Here is a 22,335-nt window from a genome sequence, read left to right on the forward strand (position 1 = left end):
CCGATGCACGGAGCCAGCCTGAGGAGAGCTGGTTTTGGAAGGGAGATGTGGCAGCACGAGGCAGGTTGTCCATCTCGAGCTGTCACACGCTGGCATTGCTGACCCAGGGAAGCTGGCAACGCCGGCCTGCCCCGGGCACCGCGCCATCCCGGCAGATGGGCACGAGCCTGGCCAGCGAGGAGCCCGTGTAGGAGCATTTAGTCTGGAAGCAAAGGGCAGAATTCCTGGACAGACATTTTAGGCCCAGGCTGTCATTTAGGGAATATGCCCCTGATGCACAGGGATTTTTTTTTTTTTTTTGCAGGGTGCTTTCAAAGGAGTAACACAAAATTAATATAAAATATTATTGTAGAAGAAGGCGGGAATATTTAAAAATTTCTATTTCCTTACAGCTTCCTGCCAAGGAATCCCACAGGGATTGCTTAGCAGGGATTTTTCTGGATGTCTGTGGAAGCTGTAGGTACCCAGGTACAGCTGCCATGACAAAATCTGTTTTATTTTCAGGCATAGAACCACTTTTGGTTTTTTACACTCTTATTTTTAGCTGATTGCTGAATATTATGCAAATGGCTGAGATTGAACTTGGAAGTCTTTATTTTTAAACTGCAAGTATTTATCTTAAACTGCAACTATTTATTTTTAGCTGCAACCCTTTATTTTAAACTCTAAACCTTAATTTTAGACTGTAACTCTTTATTTTGACTGCACTATCCTGAGACTTGTGTTTTTGGGTGCAGAAGTAATCCATTCAGATAAAAGGATATATGCAAAAATAAATCCATATATCCTGGATGTCCATTCTCCTCTCTGTGCTGGGAATTGATTCCCATTCAGGAAATTTGATTCAATATATCGAGAAGCCCTGAGAAGCCAGTGGGGTGGAGGGGGTGTTAAGCTGGATTCCAGGCTGGAATATGCCCATATCCAGATTGATTCCAGCTGACTCCAGCAAGTGGATGAGGAATGCAGTCACCTCTGGCTCTGCAGCGCACAGAATTTAACACCTCTGCCCTTCAAATGGCCCATCAGAGGCTCCCAGGACGGCCAGTTCCCAGAGTTTGGTGTCTCTCCCATCAGGCAAGATGGATCCGAGCCCTTTTCCTTCTGTGCCCTGGACCAGCACCAACTAAAATTACACGAGTGTTGGCAGATGTATGTCTAATCTGTTCTTCAAAATTGCCAGTGAGTTTCACAATCTCCCCTGGTAATTTGCTCCGGTGCCTAATTATCCTTTCAGATAGAAAAACTCTCCCTTCCTGCAAGCTAAAACCTGTTACTTCTTGTCCAGCACTCTTTGGACATGGAAAAAAAGTGCTTGTCACCTTATTTAAAATAAAGATTTACATATATTTGCTTTCATATGCGTGGTAATAAATATATTTAAAATTAAAATAGTATTGAGGGTCTCCTTCCTCTTTCTAGACTCATCACAGCTTTTCTCAAATATTTGTAATTTCCTATTATTTTCCTCTTCACTTTTTCCCAGTTTTTCTTCATCTTATTTTTAAAGGCTAATGCCAGGAAACAGACACTTTATTTTTGTTAAGGCCCTAATGATGCTTTGCAGAGATCCCAGAAAGTTCTTTGCCTTTCTGTAGCATTCCACCATTGTATTTGTGTGGATTGGATTTTTCTTCCTATACATAGTGCCTCACACTCGTCTTTATTAAATGTCATCATTAGGATGCTGCTCCAAAATAATTTGGAATTTTAATACTCGCGATCTTTCCTGCTTTGGTGTCATCCAAAGTCTGCTCTCTCTTCTGTCATCCAAGTTGTTAATGAAATATTGAATAGCACTGGATCCAGGACAGATCCAGCTGGGACCCTGGATGGAATGTTCTCCAGCACTGACAAAGAAAGGAATTTCTGGGTTTCATTTAGAGCCCTGGATGATCTAATCCATTGGATTAGACAGCAGCTACAAGAAACAATGAAAAACCAAAATAATATCCTCACACTGCTTTATATAAGGGCTCATTTTTTTGGAGTAATACATAGAATACTTTTCCATTTCACATCTTGAAGTCCTCTCAACATATCCATGCTATATTTTACATCCATGGTTTTCTTTTTGAAGGAACAGAATCCCAACTGCCTTCCATAAATAGTCCAGCAAGGTTTTGAAGTTCAACTCAGAATTAGGGAAACAGAGAAACAGAATAGTTAAATACAACTTTTTTGGGTGGTGTTTGGCAGATTTATAATTATTTTTTCCAGCAACAGCCTAAAAGGCATCAACACATCTTTACTGTGACAGCTCTGCTTTTTCAATGGAAAGAAGGTAAAATCAACACCAAAAGAAAGGAAAGAAATTCAACTTTTTGTATAAAACTCCACTGTTTTAAAGGCTAAACTAAGGATTTTAATGATGAAGTCTTCTAAGCTCACAAATTTCTACTTTCCCTAATGCTGGGTACATTGCTTGGGAGAATTGGTTGAAACATCCTTATCTCAGCTATGGAAATTGTCTGTGAAGAAACAGGACCCCCCTGGCCCAGACCAAATGTGCCTCCCAACCTGAACAAATGTGCATTAAATCAGAAAATTGACAAGGTATCATTAGGCTTTGAGAAACACTTTAAAGGCTGTGGAGGTTAAAGAATAATTTCAGTCTTGATGGCTCTTTTATATATTTCATTTCCCTCTCCCTTCAATCCATGCAAGGCGCACTCTGGGATGATTTATCAGCCAAGTTCAGACTTCAGCCATGTTTAACAGGTTTAATAGATCCAAAGTGTTCAATCATCCCTGGTTACCTGTTCTCCTGCCTGCCACAGGTCAGAGAGCCTCACCTGGCTGTTTCTGCACCTTGGTCCTGCTCACCTCAGCCTGGTTCTAACCATCAGCAGGTAGGAACATGGAATAGGGGCTGATTGATTCACAGAATCCCAGAATCCAGAATTATTGAGGTTGGAAAAGCCCTCCAGCCCATCAAGTCCAGCCTGTGCCCATTGCCTACCTTGTCCCCAGCCCAGTGCACCAAGTGCCACATCCAGGAATTCCTTGGACACCTCCAGACTCCAAACCTCCCTGGGTTGCCCCTTTCAGTGTTTAAAATATCAAAGAGAAAGACTTGGTTAAATATTTTTGCAATGAGATAAGGTGGATTTATTCTCTAGCAACTCCTTTTCCCTTCAAATTTAAGAAATGACTGATTTTCAGAACTTGGAATATAGAAAACATGGGAAGATGTGGAACAAATGAATGGACAGTACAACAAAGGGAGGATTATTTATTATTTATTATTTAGGTGACTGACTAGACACAAATTTGGATCAGAACCTCATAGGACCCTGGGACATCAGAGTCCATGAGGAAAACTGCCTCAGGGGCATCCCTACATCACTGCACCCTGCCAGGGCTGTAGGGGCTGTGACCTCCTGCTCTGTGTTCTCTGCTGTCCAGATAACTTCACGCCTTGGCATTTTACCACATTTCCCCTTTTACTTTAGGAAAACTGAATTTATGGGACTTTATTTGTCTTTCCATTTAATTTGAAATGAATTAACTCAATCTGAGGTTCTTTTCTGTAACTGGTTCCATGAAGTCTTCAACCATCTATCAAGGGCAAATTTGTATTTGTGTCACTTCCTGTGGTATCACCGTTTATTTAGTAAGGACCTCTTTCCATGAGGACCATTTTAGCAGGAGTATTTCCTTTTGAGCCAGGAATGCAAAGGTTCCCACAAAATTTGCTCCCAGTAATGACTCTCTATCAGATTAAACTGTTGAATCCTCACCTAAATCTGACCCCAGTGCCTGCAGCAAGGTCCTTACCAGTATTTAGGGAATTGCAAAATCATAGAATCCCAGAATGGTTTGGGTTGGAAGGGACCTTAAAGCTCATCCAGTCCCACCTCCTAAAATGGGCAGGGACGCTTTCCACCATCCCAGGGTGCTCCAAGCCCCAGTGTCCAATCTGGCCTTGGACACATTCGGGGATGGAGAACCCACAGCCTCTCTGAGCTACAATTAGTTCCTTCTTCTTTAATTCTTCTGGTTTGCACAAGGTCCACCAGAAAATAGTTTATCCTCTCTTTTGCTTTTCCATCTCCTTATCCATGTCCTCCTTCCTCACTTTCTCCTCCCTGTTTATTGGCATTCCCTGCGATTACAATGCCAGTCTCCTCTAATCTCCTCTGTGATGCTGTAAAACTCTTCAGAGCTGCAGCAGCCTGTGTCCCAGAAGACAAGTCCTTTCTGGAACTTTCATGGAGCTTATTCATGAAGAAAAGGTCTTTTCATATTGTCCCACTCCACGGTGGGCCTGTATTTGACTTGCAGATTAAACTGGGATAGGAGAAATAAAACAGATTATTAAAAAAATAACATATTCAACCTCTCCTGGCAGACCAGTTGCTCAAGTTCCATATGTGCAAAAGTGATTCTCTGTTCTATTTTTTATTAAATTGCAGGAGTAGGATCCTAAAGCTGTCAATATTGACTCAGGAACTGTAGTTGAAATTCTAAATTTTACAAATGACTTTTTTTTGTGATCCAAGCTCATTTATTTACCTTCCCTGCTAGAAAAGACTCATCTAGGTAAGTAGCCAAGAACAGGAGGGTACAAATAGAGAACTGGAACCAGAGTTTGGCTGAGGCTGTATTGACTTTGGCAAAAACAAGAGATGAAAAATTATACCTTGGATAAAAATAAATTATAATCTGCAAGCATTTGAATTAGAGGAGTTCTCCATGTAAACTTAATAAATGAATGTTAATTCAGTTACCAATTTGTAGCTATGAAACATAACGGGTGATGTTATTTCTTGGAACTTGTTTTGGAAAAGATTGCATAACCCATGAAGCAATTCTTCACAAAGTGTGTAAAAGTGTCATTTTATGTATTATTTATGCACCCAATGTTAGTTATGGCCTTTTTAATAGTACTTAATGCTGCTGTATGACATCATTCTTTCATTTACCAATACAAAAAAATAAAAATACCAATCCAAGCCATTTGGAAGATTAAAATAAATGGACATCAGTTTGGATTTTTTCAGTTTAAGTTGAGCAAGTCAATAATTATCACTGGTGTGGAAAGGATTTTTACAAGGACCAATTGTCATACAAACTCTATGTATTTATTATTTAGTTAGTTGGCTTAATTACAATTTACTCACTGTGTATGTGTTAACTAATACACTGTTAATGTGCCTTGAGCAATTAATTTTGCCAGCAGCGCAGAACTGGCTCTCTGCACTTGCCCCTTTATTAGTGGCAATTATTAAATCCAATTTTCCTTGTCCTTACTCCGTTTCCTCCACTGCCCACAGGGCATCCTGACGGGAGGGTTGGGGCTCTCTGCTCCTCTCCTCAGCCTCTGCATCCCTCCCCATGCCCTGGGAAGGAGCAGGGCAGAGGGGGTCAGGAAATCACAGGGACATCTTCCCTTGCTGCATGGAGGAGGAGGGATTGAGCCCATGTCCAACACCCGGCTGCAAAAAGTCCTGAAGGAATTGAACTTCCTTTTTTAACAACACATTGGATCCACAGGCTTTGGATGCCTCCAAAATATGGAAGGATATAACTTTAGATGCTCAGATTTCTTGAGGTCACTGTGGTTGATACAGCACAGGTTTGTGGGATGGTTTAGATTGGAAGTGACCTCCATAATTACTCAGTTCCAGCCTCCTTCCATGAGCAGGGACATCTTCCACTGGTGTCCACCTTCCACTGGTGTCCACTTTCCACTGGTGTCCACCTTCCACAGGCTGGTCCAAGCCCCATCCAACCTGGCCTCGGACACTGGGAGGGTGAACAGAGGGAGTTACTCAGTTTGAGACCGTTGCTATAAACCCTGTGCCTGTTGTAAGTCAATTTATCTACTAATTAAAATATCAGCCAAAAAGTGCCTTTTGCTGTGCACTCCCCTCGGATGGCCAGTGAGCAGAAGGATTTTTATTGACATCCTCCCTTCTCACCGAACAACCTTCTCACTGGGTGTCCCTCTTCGAGGGCAGCGACGCTGTCCTGTGGTTTGCAGATCACATTCCCTGGTTTGCTGTGCTGGCTCGTGCTCCCAGGCCCAAAATGCAGTTTGCAGTGCTCCTCCCAGGGAGCTGGCCCAGCGCTGCAGTTAGCCCTGCCTGCTTGGCCAGCTGCAGGGTCTCAGCTTGGCACGGCCAGCAGAACCTGGGCTCCAGCTGAAGGGCTGCAAACTGCCCATTTTGCAAGGGCTCTTCTCAGCCTCTCTCACTTTTTCTAACTTTTTCTCTCCCAATATTCCAAGCATTGCCCCATCCTGGAGCAGTTTTTTTGGTTTAATGAAAAGATGAGGAATTAACCCATTTAATTGCTGACATCGATGCATTCTGATCTTGATCTGTGATTTTATCTATCAGAAAAATTTCTGTGGTCTCTCAGAAGAGAGACAGTGATTTTTTTACAACAAATATTTTAAGACATTTGAAACCAAAGTGATTGGATACCAAAGTGATTCCGGGGCTCCTAAACAGGACAAACACAACAAACTTTAAATAACATCACAGATTCAAATATCAAAAATTCCTAAATTATGAGTTGAATTGTGAAATGTAGGTTCTGTGAGCAGGGAAAGCACCGGCTGAAAGACATAAATGAGGTATGTGAGTGGTTGGAAGCTTTTCCCAGGATTTTCTGTTACCTTTCTAAGAGAACTCCTGTCTCAAAATGAGACCTTGAAACACAGAGAAGTGAAACCAGCAGGAGTTTTGGACTTATCCAGATGGGAAGATTCTCCCTTCATTTCCCAAGGCATCTCTGTCCCCACTGTGAGCAAAACTTTTGTGTCCATGGTCCAAAAGTCCAACCCCATGAGCAGATTGAGCAGAGCCAGGGGTTTGGGATTTGGGATATTGGTGACCCTGGAGTAATGAAAGGCCACCTTGTTCCACCTCCTCTTTAAATCCAGACTTGCTACAACTGCTCTGCATGTGAAAACCATCCAACCAGCAGCTCTTGGGGCAGCAGAAATGTAAAAATACAGAATTCTTCATGAGAACCTCTGAAGGAACAGGAAAATCTGTGTCCCACTTCTCACACAAATTATTTTGGATGACACCCAGGAGTAAACAAGGTTGTTGTGTTGATATTGTTCTTTTCACAGATTGAATTTCTCAGCCAAAACAAAGAGGAGATCCAAAAGATTTTTCTGATTTGGAACACATAGTTTTCCATGTGCATACTTCATATTCATCAAATCTGCATTATTAAGACAAGATTTGACTTAAATTAAAGCCAAGAGCATCCAAAATGTTACAATTCTGGGTTATGAAATCTAGTTTTAAAATTGCCACACTCTTATAGTTTGAGAACAAGTAAATTTAATATTGCTGGTGACAAAGAAACTCCAGAACACTTCTGGAAATAAGGTGAAAATTGTGCTTTCTGTTGTTTTTCCTAGAGATGCTGCTCTCAGATGGGGAAAGGTACAGCACTAACAACATATTTGCAATTACCTGCAAGACTTAACCAAGGAAGTAGTCAGTTTATAGTTACCTTCAATATGTAAACTACAAATTATTAGTGCATGAAAATGGCATCGAAGTTCTGTTGCTGGGGTCTAGTAATTTTGGATATTTTCCATGCTATTACTGCCTGCTCCATATACCTTTACTGGTTCCTTTTGAAATTAAGTTAATGGCACTCTACAGAAATGGACTGCCTACTGAGAGTGAAAGCTTGCTTGCAAGGATGGACTAACTTCCTACTGGGAAGCACTGATTTGGCACAAACAAAGAAATGCTTTAGCATTAATTTACTCCGGTATCAAAATATTTAGAATAAATTATTTAAAATATTTAAGGACCGAACGGTCAATATTTGCTTTTAATAAATGGGACCTGTGTACAAATATTTGATACTGAAATTTCCTCCGGTATCTCCAGCTATATTATGGAGATAATGCATTCTCCACTTGCCAGGAGTGGTTTTTTTCCCCTCCAGGCAATCAGGGACACATTCTTGAATTGGGGCTTACACTTGTGTGCACCCACATTTGCTCACCTATTCTCCTGTGCATTGAGCTCTGTTCACATTAGCACAGGTAATATCACTGCAGGATTTCCTTGGCTTCCACCTGAAAAAGGTGAGGGGAGGCTGATTGCAGATGGTTCCTTGTCACTACCTTCACAGGTGAAAGTTTTTTAAAAAAAAACAAAACTATTTGACTTGTTAAATGGCCCTTGTCTTTGAGCATTCTCTCTGTGACATGAGGCTGCAGAAGGCAATCCTCTCCTGCATGTGCTTTTCCTTTCCTTAACCACCTGTTCTGTCAGGAATCAGGATGGAAGCAAAGCCATGGCCTGGCTCCTGGGCAGCTGGGAGAGCAAGTGAAGGTCTCTGCTCTTCCAATACACCCATCCCAATATTACCCAGAACAGTCCAATATTATAGTTCTAGTTTCATGTCTAGAAATAGGAAAATTTGCAGAGGGTGAGCACTTCACTGATGAGCAATTTCTAAAATCTGTTTTGTAATTTTTTTGAGTATTCATTGGTTTTTTTAATCCTTTCCTTTCCTTTCCTTTCCTTTCCTTTCCTTTCCTTTCCTTTCCTTTCCTTTCCTTTCCTTTCCTTTCCTTTCCTTTCCTTTCCTTTCCTTTCCTTTCCTTTCCTTTCCTTTCCTTTCCTTTCCTTTCCTTTCCTTTCCTTTCCTTTCCCTTTCCCTTTCCCTTTCCCTTTCCCTTTCCCTTTCCCTTTCCCTTTCCCTTTCCCTTTTCTTCCCTTTTCCCTTTCCTTTTCTCTGCTCAGATATTCCTCTATCCAGGTTAAACCAGCCCCATCTTCCATTAAAATCAGCATTTTCTGTCCCCTGCTCCTGGCAGCTTGTGCAGGGGGGTACAGACTGGAGCAGGCAGCGGGTGCTTTTTCTTTTCCCTTCCCAAGTTAAGCCCATTAGGCATGGATTGAATTTCCAGCCCATTCCCTGGAACATCACAGGGCCCAGGGAAGGCAGAGCTGTTGGCAGTAAATCGCAACACAAAACACAAACTCGTTTGTCGCTGCTGCTGTAACTCCTCGGTGCTTTGAATGCTGATTTCCACCCATCAAGTACATTTTAATTAAGCAGCAGTACCTTTTACTCCCAGTGATGTCCTAAACTTTTGTAAATCAGGGATTTACTTCATTGCAAAATCATTTCAAGTGACAAAAACCTGTCTTTTCCCTGTCACTGCAATGAGAGGATAAGAAGAAATACAATTTTTCCCCTCAAAAATAGTTCTTTATCTTGCAAAATAGTTCTTTTTCTCAGAAAATTGTTCTTGCTGAAGGTCTTGGCCACAAAGAAAAATGTTGCCCGAGCCTCTCATCATCTCCTAAGCTCATACAGGCTGCCTGCATCTCACATTATTAATATTCCTTTAATTCATTTAAAGAGTTTGGGGTTTGTAATAATGATGAGTTTGATGCAGCCTTGACCAGTGCTGGAAATTTGGAGGGGCCTCATGGCCAGAGCATCCCGGGCCAATGGAGTGTTGCTGGATGAGGACTAAGCCCAATTTAGCCATTAATGAGCCAGAGTGGGAAGCAATTTCCAAGTGCCCATAAATCAGTCATTTGGTTTCCTCTCATATGAGGCTCCAGAGCTGTTCCATGCCAAATTTCAGCCTTTAAGCCTCAACAACATTAATAAAAAAGGCAATTTTTTGTCTCCCCCTTTATTGAACTGAACAATTACACTCTTTTTCACCTTCCCTCTTTCTGCACAAGCAGTTGAAGATTTTTTTATTGCGTTTTCCTCCCTTAGTTTCTCCTAAGAATCCAGTTCCAGGCTAAGGGCTGGGTGTCATCTGAGCAGAGCCAGGTACAGCAGGCTGGCAGGCAGTCCCAAATGAGGAGTGACACAAAGAGTCTTTAATTAGGAAGGCCCCCTCCCTGGCTTTTATAATAATTAATAAACCCTGATCCTTTGCCCAACAGCCAGTGGGCAGGAATGGGTCGCTGAACCTTGAATTTGAGATGGCAAAGAACCAAAGGGAGCCAACCAAAACTGCTGCATGTGAGTGCTGAGAGTTTGTGCTGCTGCTAGTGGAGAAATTGGACAATTTTTGGCTTTTTTTCTTAATCTAAGCAGTTGGGTGACTCCCAGCCTGGTTTAGCCAGTACATTCTGGGAAAGGGAATGTGCTCTCAGCTCCTCTGCTTGGGATTTTCCTTTGGCCTGTGCCATGGGGATATCATCTGTGACAAAAGAGCACTCAGAGGAATGCATGGGAAATATGGGTGACCTGAAAAGTGAAAATATTGTCATAAAAATTTTTAAAAGGGGAAAAAACGGGAAGGGAAGGGAAGGGAAGGGAAGGGAAGGGAAGGGAAGGGAAGGGAAGGGAAGGGAAGGGAAGGGAAGGGAAGGGAAGGGAAGGGAAGGGAAGGGAAGGGAAGGGAAGGGAAGGGAAGGGAAGGGAAGGGAAGGGAATTTCAAGGAAAAGGAAAAGGAAAAGGAAAAGGAAAAGGAAAAGGAAAAGGAAAAGGAAAAGGAAAAGGAAAAGGAAAAGGAAAAGGAAAAGGAAAAGGGAAAAAGAAATTAAAAGTTTAAAAAAAAGGAGGTAAAAAAAGGAAAAAAGTTTAAAAAGGTGGAAACCAGTAATCACTGTAATTCCTTAAAAACTGCTCTAAACAACTCTAAGAATCCCACATGGAGGTGAGCACAGCTCCAGGCAAGTTGGAGACAGCTTCAGTCCTGCCATGGGCTCAGAGCTGGCCCTGCTGGACAGCAGGAACACCACAGACCCTCCTGCTTTGTCACCTCTGCCATGGGTTAGGGCTCGAGGCACTCCAGCCCTGGCACTCCATAAATGCATTCAGTGAGAGGAGGGATTTTGCTCACATTGTGCTTCTCATTAGTAAATCTGAATACAAATAGGTTCTACCCTAAATAACTCTTGTGCTGTCCATGTTGCCTCCCCAACCCGCTACACTGGGAAAAGTTAATTTTATATGACTAAATATAATCAGAAACTCAACATGAGGCCTGTCAAGTTGACATGGTATGATGGGTACCTTAACACTTCCCAGCAGGTGACGTTGTTTGCACACTGCTTAAACTTGTTCATCAACCACTTCTTGCATGATAACCAGAATATTAACAATGCAGGGAAGGTGGCACCGGGCTCCTGACACGTTCAAATGCATCTCACCAAGGGGGAACGCTGCCAAAGGAAGGGCTGCAGCTCATTTTGGTGTTTCTTCTTCTGCCTTTCTCCTCTTTATCATCTGTCCCATGCCAAGATCAAGCCCCTAAAGCTCCTTGTGCGGCAATAGAAAACCAGCCCTAAAAGTCAGCAAAAGAGGTTACAGATAAAACCCAGGTTCAAATGAGTGTAACCACCAGTGGTGATAAAAGAGCAGGAAAAGCACTTGAAAAACTCAAGTTACACAGGTGTAAGAGCAGTGCTTAGGCAGATAATTTGTTAACAAAGCAATTATTTCCAGCCAATCTCAGCAGCCCTTCCTTGCCCTCTCAGCACTGCAGGTGAGGTACCACCAGTGGCAGAGCACAAGGTCTTTTAGCAAAAATAATGAAGTTAAAATTCAGGTAGGAAGGTTTCCTTCATGAAGTTAACATTCAGGTAGGGAGGTCTCCTTCACTCTATTAAAAATTACCTTTTTAACATCATGTATTTATATTTTTCTGTCATTTATCCCCTTTTTTCCTTTTATTTTTTTTGGCCATGGTTGATGTAAAGTCTGGGATTTGCTTTATTTTTAATCTGTTACTGCAGTTTTGGTGCTCCTCAGTCAGAAGTTGGACTTGATGATCTTGGAGGTCTTTTGCAACCTTGATGATTTTGTGATTCTGAAGTCTTGTTTGTGAATTATGGGGGTTTCAGGCTATTTTGTAGATTCCTGTGAGTGATCCAGCACTTCCTGAACTATTTAAATCCACTTTCTTACACAGGTGTTTCAGTCCTAATCAATATTTACTGCACAAACCTCAATGATTTTGGTTTCATTGCTTTTATCAACCCAAAATTTCCAAACCTGCTGTTTTGGGGGATGTGGATTCTGCAGGAAGTAGAATGACTTTCCTTGAGAGTGGGAAATCCATCCAGGGCCGGTCCTGAGCTGTTTTCCTCCAACCTGTGCTCCAACTTTCCCCTCGCACCATCTCCGTGCCCTTGCAAGGAAGGCAAGATCATTTCCTGCACAAAATCCTCAAGGTTCTCCCCCTGCCAGAGCTTCCCCGAGGCAGAGGAGTGGTCTGGGATGAGGAGCTGAACCTGGACCCGGTTCAAACGCTCCCAGGGGAAGCCTGGCGTGTAAAACTCCACGTTTCTGCATTCCCACCCTTCACCAAGCCTTGCTTTTTTCCCATTAAAACCCAGCACCTCTCTGCTTTAAACTAAAGCCATGCCATGTATTTTAATTGAGGCTCTGGTCTCCAGCTCCCAATACTTATAATCAGATTCCAGTTTTCCAGCTAAAGCTGTTTATTGATGTCCTACTTTTTTCACCACCGTAGCATGTCAATAAATTGGAGAACAGTTCCGTAGGTTAGATTTCCCCAAGCTTTCTGGGGAAATCCTCTGACAATTTGCTGTATAAAGTCAGTTAATTGCTTTATATAGCAGAGCAATAGCAAGTATTTAGACGTATCATATGACAGACATTCCAAAAATATGGGAAAGACATATTTGTCAATAAAATGAAGGCTGGAAAAGCAAATTATTTTATTATGTGAAAGTTCTGGGTTTGAAGTTGAGTTCTCTTGATTGTCCCAATAACTGACATGCCTTAACCAGCTGTCTGAAAGAAACACTTGCTGCTTGTTTTTCTGAACCTTCTCAGGACCTCCCCGTAACCAACCAGAAAGGAAATCTCCAGGTGCCAAAGAAAATTTAATACAAAAAAAGAGAAAAGTTCAAATTATATTTTCTTTTAAGTAGGATAGGGCCATAATGGAAAATAATCATCAAAAACAATGAAAAGAAATAATTGTTAATTTCTACAGTACCTTGAAACAGAAGCCCCTGAGAATAAATAGAATAAGAATACTATTAAAATTTCCTCTTTTATTATATCTTCTCTGCCAGAGTAATTGTTGCTGTGTCCAATATATGCAGAGGACAATTTACTAGCTGTTTTCTATTAGTTTCTAGCATTAACATATACAGAAATAAAATGAATAGCTAGCTTTTCTTTGGTTAATTAAATGACTGACAAGTCACAGATGTTGCTGCACCGACTCTTCCATATGATTAAAAAAAAATCCACCCTGGCAAACAAAAGAACAGCAGCCCAGCAGTGTAAATGGTCTCTTTATTAAGTGAATATTGATGCTACATTATGATTTTTTTATGAATGTGAATAAGGTAGAAGACTTGTTCCTTCTCCAAGTTTTATATTAAGATTTGAAAAGAAAACCTGTTTCCTACATAATTCCCACAAAGGAGTTCAGGAGATGGTTTACTGGAGAAGTGACCTAATTTACAGGAGGTTCTGCTTCTGCAACATCTCTCACCAAAGTGCATTTTTATTAGCAAGATACATATCTTTAATTTTTTTTTTTCCGGCATAATTTTAATGGAATCTTGGTAGCTAAAAGCTGGTATTGAAAATAAATATTCCATTTCTATTCAGGACTTTGTTTCACTAAAAAACTTGAAGAGATTTTATAGAAATATTCATAGGATAAGTATATTAAACTGCAGCTCCCTCCCTTCCTACCTCGTCCCTGCTTTATCTTTATTAATCGTAGAACTCCTTTCGGATTTGAGCAGAGTTTCTCTCATTTGTGGTGCTGTTCCATGTTCCTGAGACCTGGAGCCATTAATTTAATATCCAAATAACTGGAAATTAAAAATGGGGAGTTCTCATTAGCAGTCCTGGATATTCTGTACTGTCCAGTGCCTCCAATGTTCTCGTCTGGTTCAGCACTTTTGGCTTTAACAGGTATTAGTTTCTGATTTATTTTGCATAGCCTGATGGCTTGGATGATTTTTTTTCCTTAGTTCCTTCATCTAAATAAGTATCAGGAGAGTTGGGAACAAGTATTTTAGACTTTTAACACTAGGAATTACGTTTATTATGAATTGGAATTATGCTTATTATGAATTAAAAATATTTGGGGGGAGCAGATATGATATAAAAATCATATCTGATTTTTATATGTAAGATTTTTATATGTTTCAGAAAATGTAAGTAAAACATATATAAATATATACTGTGGTTAAGTGTTGAGTAAATTGTGATAGCCCAGTGCCAGCCCTGGGGAGCCACAGCATCCTTGTGGAATTCCCAGCCTGTGGAATTCCCACCTCCCCACGGATGAGTGATGATGCCACAGCTCCTACGAGGGGACAAAGCCCAGGAGCCACAGAAAAGGGTCACCAGCACTGCCTGCAAGTTTGGGACAGGAAGTGAAGTAGAATAATTTAGCTAATTAAGCCGGGAAAGAATTTAAAAGGACAGAACGTAATTACTGATGATGGATTTAAGCCAGAACATTGAGACTGGAAACAATATGCTTGTGTAAAGTGCCATATTTAATTAACAGGGGCAGCTTAGGTATAATATTTACATATTTGTAAAACACTCCAGGAGCACAGAGCCTCTTTTCCATCAAGTGAGACCTCTGGTGCGGTATTGAATTACAAGAAAAATTGAATTTACAAGAAAATCTCCCCACTTACCAAGTTAAGCATTTTGCAGAGCTTGGACGTCATTTGAGATTCAGAATTTTGCTACTGAGCAGGCCTTGCTCTCATAACCTGGGGAGACCCAGCCAGGGCACTGCTGAAAGCTCAGCTCCAAGGCAGCTTCTTAATGAAAGGAAAAAATGGATGCAAATAATACTCACATCTTTTTGCAGCTCTTTAACAGCATCAAGAACGTCTTCGTGTCTCCTCTTCCAGGCCACAGCTCCCCCCAGCTACAGCCAGAATGGCTGAGCCTGAAGTGACAGGAATTCCACCCTGGAACACCATTAATTCAGAGCATCCCTACCTGACCAAACCCACCAGGCCACCAACCACACGGCGCCCAAAAATTCATTTGAAGGTTTGGCCTCGTGGTTTTGGCGAGCTCTGCTCGATGCCAAGCCCCAGAGGCCTCCAAGAGTTGGGGTTCCTTTTGGCTGAGGAGATTCCCGTGAAAATTCCCAGCATGGAGAAGGAAATCCTTCACCCCCTCCTGCCTGGCTGCATTAATTAGGAGGGTGATGAATGGTGCTCACCCTATGTAAATAAATAAATGTGTGCCGGGGCTCCAGCCCAAGGAAAGTGCAGCTATGTTTTAGTGGACGGCGGCATCATATTTCATGGAGTAAAAGTTGTGAGGGAAGAGGAGTGATATTTATGGAGTGCAAAGCACTGTGGGATTTTGTGGGAAACCACATATATTCAGCTTGTCAGAAAACATCTTAATATTTACTCTTACAATCCCTAGGCTACTGCTTTATAAACCTAAAGCTTTCATTAGCCCATTTAGCAGATATAAAACATTTGGGAGCCTGGTGAAAGAGTTACTTTCGGGAGTGGCATTTTTCACAGCAAAACGATGATACCTTTGCATAACCTCATCATGCAGCTGTGCCAGCTCCTGCAATTGAGCTGCTTCATCCCATCCAACTAAATCCTAATTCCATGTTTCCCTTTCCAGCCTTTGATAACCCCAGACCATTCCCTCAATTCTGTTCTCAATTCTGTTCTCAACTAATTCCTAGTTCCACGTTTCCCTTCCCAGCCTTTGATTACCCCAGACCATCCCCTCAATTCTGATATTTTCCATACAGAAGGATCCCATTTTTGGGGATGTGCCTCCCCATTGAAACCACCAGCGTGGAGAGTGTTGGCATCTGGTAATTCCAATGGGATGGCTCCTTGCATTTCATGGAATTACCAGTGGATAAGGTGGTGGTGGTGCCCACATTCCTCCCTTCCCCATTTGCTGCCCCACAGATGTTTTTCCCAGCTGCTCCTGATGCCCTCAGCAGCTTCCTCTCTTTATGGCTCACAAGCCACAGGGAAAAAAAAAAAGACAAAACAAAAAACCTTTTTATTCCTTCCTGTCAGTTCGGGGCTGCGACAATTTTATGATGAGAAGTTTTATAAATTGAAAATAAAGAAGTATTCCTTAAAACCTAAATAAGGATGATATTTGTTTTGGTCAAAATAAATATTTTTCACTCCCGTTGCATGCACAATATGTTCCATTAAGAAAGGTTAATTCTATATTAAATATAATCGAAAACACAACATGGGGCCTGTCATGCTGACATGGTGCAATAGGTACTTTAATACTGCTCAGCAGGAACCCTTGTTATATTTTTTATATGTTAGTAGATGTCTACTTAGAATTGATCAAACCTTTCCTTCTGAAACATATATGCCAACACCTCCACAGCACACTATAAACCAGACTCTCAGAAAACAATAATGATGCTTATCAGTCACTCGCCTTGAGTTTGCTTGTGAAAAACCTCTAGCTAGTGTGCTATTGGAGCTCTTAAAACATAGATCTTTTTGCTGCACTGATAATTCACTCACAGCTTGAGATTGATGACTATGTGAAGTCCATAAAAGATGTTACCACTATATTTTCTTCTTATGATTTATTTTATCATGTTGTCAAGGTTTGCAGAAAACAAGAAACAAATCAATGAATGTCATGCTTAAATATTAAAGAAGGCTGTAATACACAATTTTATTCAGATGCCTTATTCAATCTTGCAGCTCTGAAAAGGGTAGCAGCAGCAAAGCTTTTATTTGAATTACTTTTGGAAAAATTAATTTAGTGTGAATGTTGAATTGTGAATGGCAAAAGGGTTGCTAACCTTATTTGTTTAAAGAGGAATGGGGAGTAACTTGGCTTTTTTTGACCAAAGGTTTTGAGAACCTGGGGAAATTCCCCAGCTTTTCAACTCCAGAAACTTTGGAATGGAATTTCTTAATGAGATCATGCTTTCTAAATTAATGAAATGCTGCCTGAGCGAAGGGGGGACGTGGCGGAGGCTCGGAGCTGGATCTTGGTACCAGCAATCCCTGAGTGCTGCAGAGCTGCTTGAAAAAAAGGCTTTTTCTCCTTCATTCCTACAAAACTGAGATCACAGCACACACCTCGGGCAGGGGAGGTGGGGGAAGGAGGCTGTGGCCCCACGCTGCTCCTGAGCTGCCTCTCCCCTTCCCGATGCCCTTCCTGGGCTTCATTATGGCTTGGATAGAAAGCAGCAATTAACCCCAGCTTGATTTTTTTTTTTTTTTTTGTTAGTTTGTTGATTTGCTTTTGTTGTTGTTTGGGTTTTTTGCTTTTTTTTTTTGTTGTTGTTGTTGGTTTTTGGTGAGTTTGTTTTTGTTTTTGTTTTTAAGTCACTGTTCGTTCTTAGGAATCACAGAAATTCCATCAGAATTTTTTAAAATCTCTTTTGAATATAGTGAGTTCAAAGGCATGAAAACCTCCCTTTTTCAAGCATTCTACTCTATTTCCCACCTCTAGGAAGAGCTTTGGTGACCATTTGATTCTCTCTCTAAGGCTGACTTGTCCTACAGGGGCAGACAGGACAGATGTGAATGGGCAGCACTTTCTGCCATGAGGGAGCAAAGTTGCCTTTTTATGCCTTCTTGCACCATTTTATTGCATTCTGGTTCTGCAACTGTACCAAAGATGGGAGATAAAAAGGAGAAAAAGAGAGCAGAGATGCTTTTTAGTCCCACATGTCCAGGGCTCAAGGGAATTTCCAGTTCTTGGATGTGCAGAGCCTCACATCCCTCAGCTTCCAAGTGTGTGGTGAGCAAGGAATCCTTGCAAGGATGCTCCCCAGCACTGGCAGGGGCTGTCACTTTAGTTTGTTATGGCATTTGAATTAATAAAATCCATCCTTTAACAAGAATAATTTGGTTTGCTGTGGTTCCTGGCTGCTGAGTTCGCACTCCTCCCAGAGGTGTTTGCCCAGAGGTGTGGCTGCCCCATCCCTGGAAGTGTTCAGGATCCTTAATGTGACCACTGAAATGGTCTCTGAGTGACAGGAAAAGCTGTTTGGGGCTGATTTTAGACAAGTGAAGAATGCTGTACACCTTGGAGACACCTAGCCTGTGGTAAACCAGAAATCCCCTTGCAGCATCCCTGCTCCATTCCTGACCATCGAGGGGCAGTTCAGGAGGCTGGAGCTCGCCAGGGCTGGCTCTGGGTCAGAGTCTAGTGTGGTCACTGATGGGACTTCCAATGCTCTCAGGAGACACGGAGGAAATTTTGGTGAATAACAAGTTTTTAATACTCCTGGGTGGTTTAGGGTGAGTGATCCCCCTCCTTCACAAAGGGGCTCCAAGCAATTCCTGCGGCCCTCACCCATGGGTTATTTCTGAGGCCTGGACAGCAGTGACAGCCCTGAGGGTCCCTGCAATATTTCCATGAATTATTTTCTTGCTGATCAGCCAGTCCAGAGGCAGGTGGAGAGCACAGAGCCTGTGGGGAAGGGGCAGAGCCATGCTCTGCTCGGGCTGTCCCACACTGACCCCCTCTCAGCTCGGCTGCTCTTGGGGACAAGCAGGATGAAACCACTCAGGAGACCTTGCACTGCTGCCTGGGGCCATTTTTAATAAAGTTTTGTTTGTCCATGATGTTTTTTCCACACTTGGAGACAACAGAATCACAGAATCACAGCATTGCTAAGGTTGGAAAAGTCCTAAAAGGTCCTTGTGTTGCCCAACACTGCCAAGTCCAGCTCTAACCCTTGTCCCCAAGTGCCACATCCACACATTTTGGAACAGATTTCTGAGACAAAGATATAAATAAATAAAAATAAAAATAATTAAAGCAAAAGTAAATGCAAATATAAATATAAATATAAATATGACATATGATATATGACATATGACATATGACATATAACTATACCTATAAATATAAACTATAGATAGAAATATATATGTGCATATCTATATAATATATATGTATATATAAAAATATGTAGGTATGTATATATGTGTGTGTGTATATATAAGTATGTATATGTATATATACATATAAAAATGTACAGCTTAAGATCACCCAGGCTGCTGCCCTCCCCAACCAATCCCATTGAAAAACCCCATTAATTACAACCAGGTTTTGGCTAAACTCTTCCCTTTGCTCTTTTTCAAATCTCAGCTCTAAAGAACACTTAAAACATTTTAATGAACATTTCTCTATGCTTCTCTGCACTACTTTTTAGTGCACACACCTTGTTGTTTCCTCCAGAGATGGAATTGATATTGAGTGAGCAGATTAGGCAAGATCATTTTTGTCCATCCCAAACAGATTGGGCAGTGAGAAAGATGAGTTATTTTTTAGTTAATTAAAGTTGATCCTTTAATTCAGTTTAAGACTCTAAGTACAAATGAAAGGACATTTTATTTGCAACTTTCAAAGTGCATCTGGGTGTATTTATAACAGAGTATTAAAAATAAAGTGGGTTAAATTACTTTTGAGTATATTATTTAAATTAATCTTAGAACAATTTATGGAGGAAAAATATTGTAACAAAGGATACAGTTTTAGCAGTTTGCACAGTTTGCTGTTTTTATAATACAGGTATGGAGAAAAAACTTAAAGTTGGTTAGTTTTGACTCTCCAGCTTTTCCCCCTTTGCCTGCCCAGCAGGGTGCAAAATCACAGCCAGATTAAACCAACATTAAACCAGGACCTGGATAATCAAAAATAGCAAATTCTGTCCCCAAAAGAGGCACCAAGGTACCCTGTGCTGAAAACCTTCCTTTTCTCAGGAAATCATAGAATCCCAGCCTGGTTTGGGTTGGAAGGGACCTCAACACCATCCAGTGCCACCCCTGTCATGGCAGGGACACCTTCCACTATCCCAGGTACTCCAACCTGGCTTTGGACCCTTCCTGGATTTGAGGAATCTGTTCCATTGCCTTGGTCAGAGCACTCATGGAACTGAAAGCAATGGAAAATTATTTTTCCTTTTTTTTCCCCCCATTTATTTGTTTTGGCAACGGCCCTGGATACAATTTACCCACGTGCAGATGGCAAACACGAGCCCCATGGCCTGAAATCCCCTGTCAGAATTTTATTGGAGGGGGGATTGGTGGGATGGTCCCAGCTCTGTGGTAACCTGAGAGTGCCTCCTTTGAGACTTCAGCTTCTGCTGCTTCCCCCTCTGCCAAGATCTAACTGGAAATGCTGATTTATCCCAGGCCTGGGTAGCTACTTCAGCTTTATTTTTGTTTTATTTTCTTTGACATGTGTTTTTTAATTGTGGTGCATCTCAGCTATTCAGACAGGGCTGGATGGGGGAAAAAAATGTTATTTTGCATTTTTCAAAAGATTTTCAGACAATTTTTTTGACTTTTATTCGCACTGGGAAAGCTGATTTGCACAACGGCAGCCCACAGGCTGTGCTCATAAAAATAAAATCAACCCAAATATATTGTTGTTGGTAGAATTTAATTCTAGGCTATGATTTTGTCGGTTGAGCTGTGTTATCACTGAAGAGAGGGTCGTTTCTTTTAACATTTTCCTCCTTGAAACTTCAAATAATGTGAACTCTAGATGGCTTTTTTTATTCTCACTCACACATTTGGAGCCCCCTTGAAGATGCAGTTAACAAAAGAGAGGAAGATCCCTGGAAAAGTTTCCATTTGTGTTGGAAATTGTTGCTTGAACTGTTCAGGAGGTCACCTGCATTCCCCAGCCCCTCTGGAAAATCCGGGCAAGCTTCCTCACACTGTTTCTGTAGGAAATGTTGTGGTAAAGATCAAGCAGCACAGTGCTGGAACTTGCTAAAAATGCCTTGGGCTGCAGCTGTTTGGTTGCACACACACACATTTATTAAAAATTTACCCGGAATATTCCTCCTTGTGCTGCTTCTCCTTCAAAAAGCTGGACTGCAGCTTGTGCCTGGCCTTAAAATATACCTGAAAATACAAACTGTGTGTTTTGGGATATAAAAATACTCCCATTTAATGGAATAGCTGATGGATTGCATCACTGCCTGGATGAGGTTTGGCCTGGGCAGTACCAGGTGCTAAAGCAGGTGTTCACAAAGTGCTTACAGGGGCAAGAGTTTGAAGTAAAATATTGATTGTGCTGAGGGTAAAGACAAATTATTCCCTTTGACACCATCGGGCCCAGGATTTCCTCCAGCTTTTGGGAGGAAATGCTGTGTCTGGATAGAGAGGCTTTGGTTGGACCTATCAGCTTTGAGGAGCTCAAAGAGGGAACATTCCTCACATGCACTGAGCGGTTAATCACCCAAATTTTGCTATAAAAAATCATGGAATCCTTGAGGTTGGAAAAGGCCCCTGGGTCCCAGCTGTGCTTGATCCCCACCTTGTCATGCAGAGCTCCGAGTGCCAGCTCCAGGTGCCACCTGCAGGGATGGGCACTCCAACCCTCCCTGGGCAGCTCCTGAGCCCCCTTTCCATGGGGCAATTCCTGCTGTGCCCACCCTGAGCTGCCCTGGCCCAGCCTGAGGCCGTTCCCTCTGCTCCTGTCCCCGTTCCCCCCGGCTGTGCCCTCCTGGCAGGAGCTGTGCAGAGCCACGAGGGCCCCTGAGCCTCCTTTGCTCCAGGTGAGCCCTGCCCAGCTCCTCAGGGATTCTGCAGCCCCTGCCCAGCTCCTCAGGGATTCTGCAGCCCCTTCCCAGCTCCTCAGGGATTCTGCAGCCCCTGCCCAGCTCCTCAGGGATTCTGCAGCCCCATCCCAGCTCCCTCAGGGATTCTGCAGCCCCTGCCCAGCTCCTCAGGGATTCTCCAGGCCCATCCCAGCTCCTCAGGGATTCTCCAGGCCCTTCCCAGCTCCTCAGAGATTCTCCAGGCCCTTCCCAGCTCCTCAGAGATTCTCCAGGCCCTTCCCAGCTCCTCAGGGATTCTGCAGCCCCTTCCCAGCTCCTCAGGGATTCTCCAGCCACTTCCCAGCTCCTCAGGGATTCTCCATTCCCTTCCCAGCTCCTCAGGGATTCTCCATTCCCTTCCCAGCTCCTCAGGGATTCTCCAGCCCCTTCCCAGCTCCATTCCCTGCCCTGGCCATGCTCCAGCCCCTCCATGTCCTCCTTGACCTGGACGCAGGACTGGAGGTGTCACAGCCATGCCCAGCGCACAGGAGTCAAATCAAGCCAAATCTTTAGGTGAGAGCCAATTTCCCTGGCAGCTCACAAATATCTGGCTGATCTGATCCTGTTTGTCCATAATCAGCCACAGAAGATCTTTAGTTTCCATGCTGGTTTGTGGATGTTGATTTAATGGAGTTGCACCAGTGCGCTGAAGATCTGGAAAAGGCCCCAGCCCATTGTGTGTGTGTGTCTGTGTAGATAGAATTTTTAAAAACACCCTTATTTGCACAATAAATACAAAGTTAATGTTTTGGCTTTCTTCTGGGACAATCTGTAAGAGAAAAACTAGAGCTGGGGATTAAAGAGA

This window comes from Melospiza melodia, chromosome 9 (assembly GCF_035770615.1).
Source record: "Melospiza melodia melodia isolate bMelMel2 chromosome 9, bMelMel2.pri, whole genome shotgun sequence".
NCBI lineage: Eukaryota > Metazoa > Chordata > Aves > Passeriformes > Passerellidae > Melospiza > Melospiza melodia.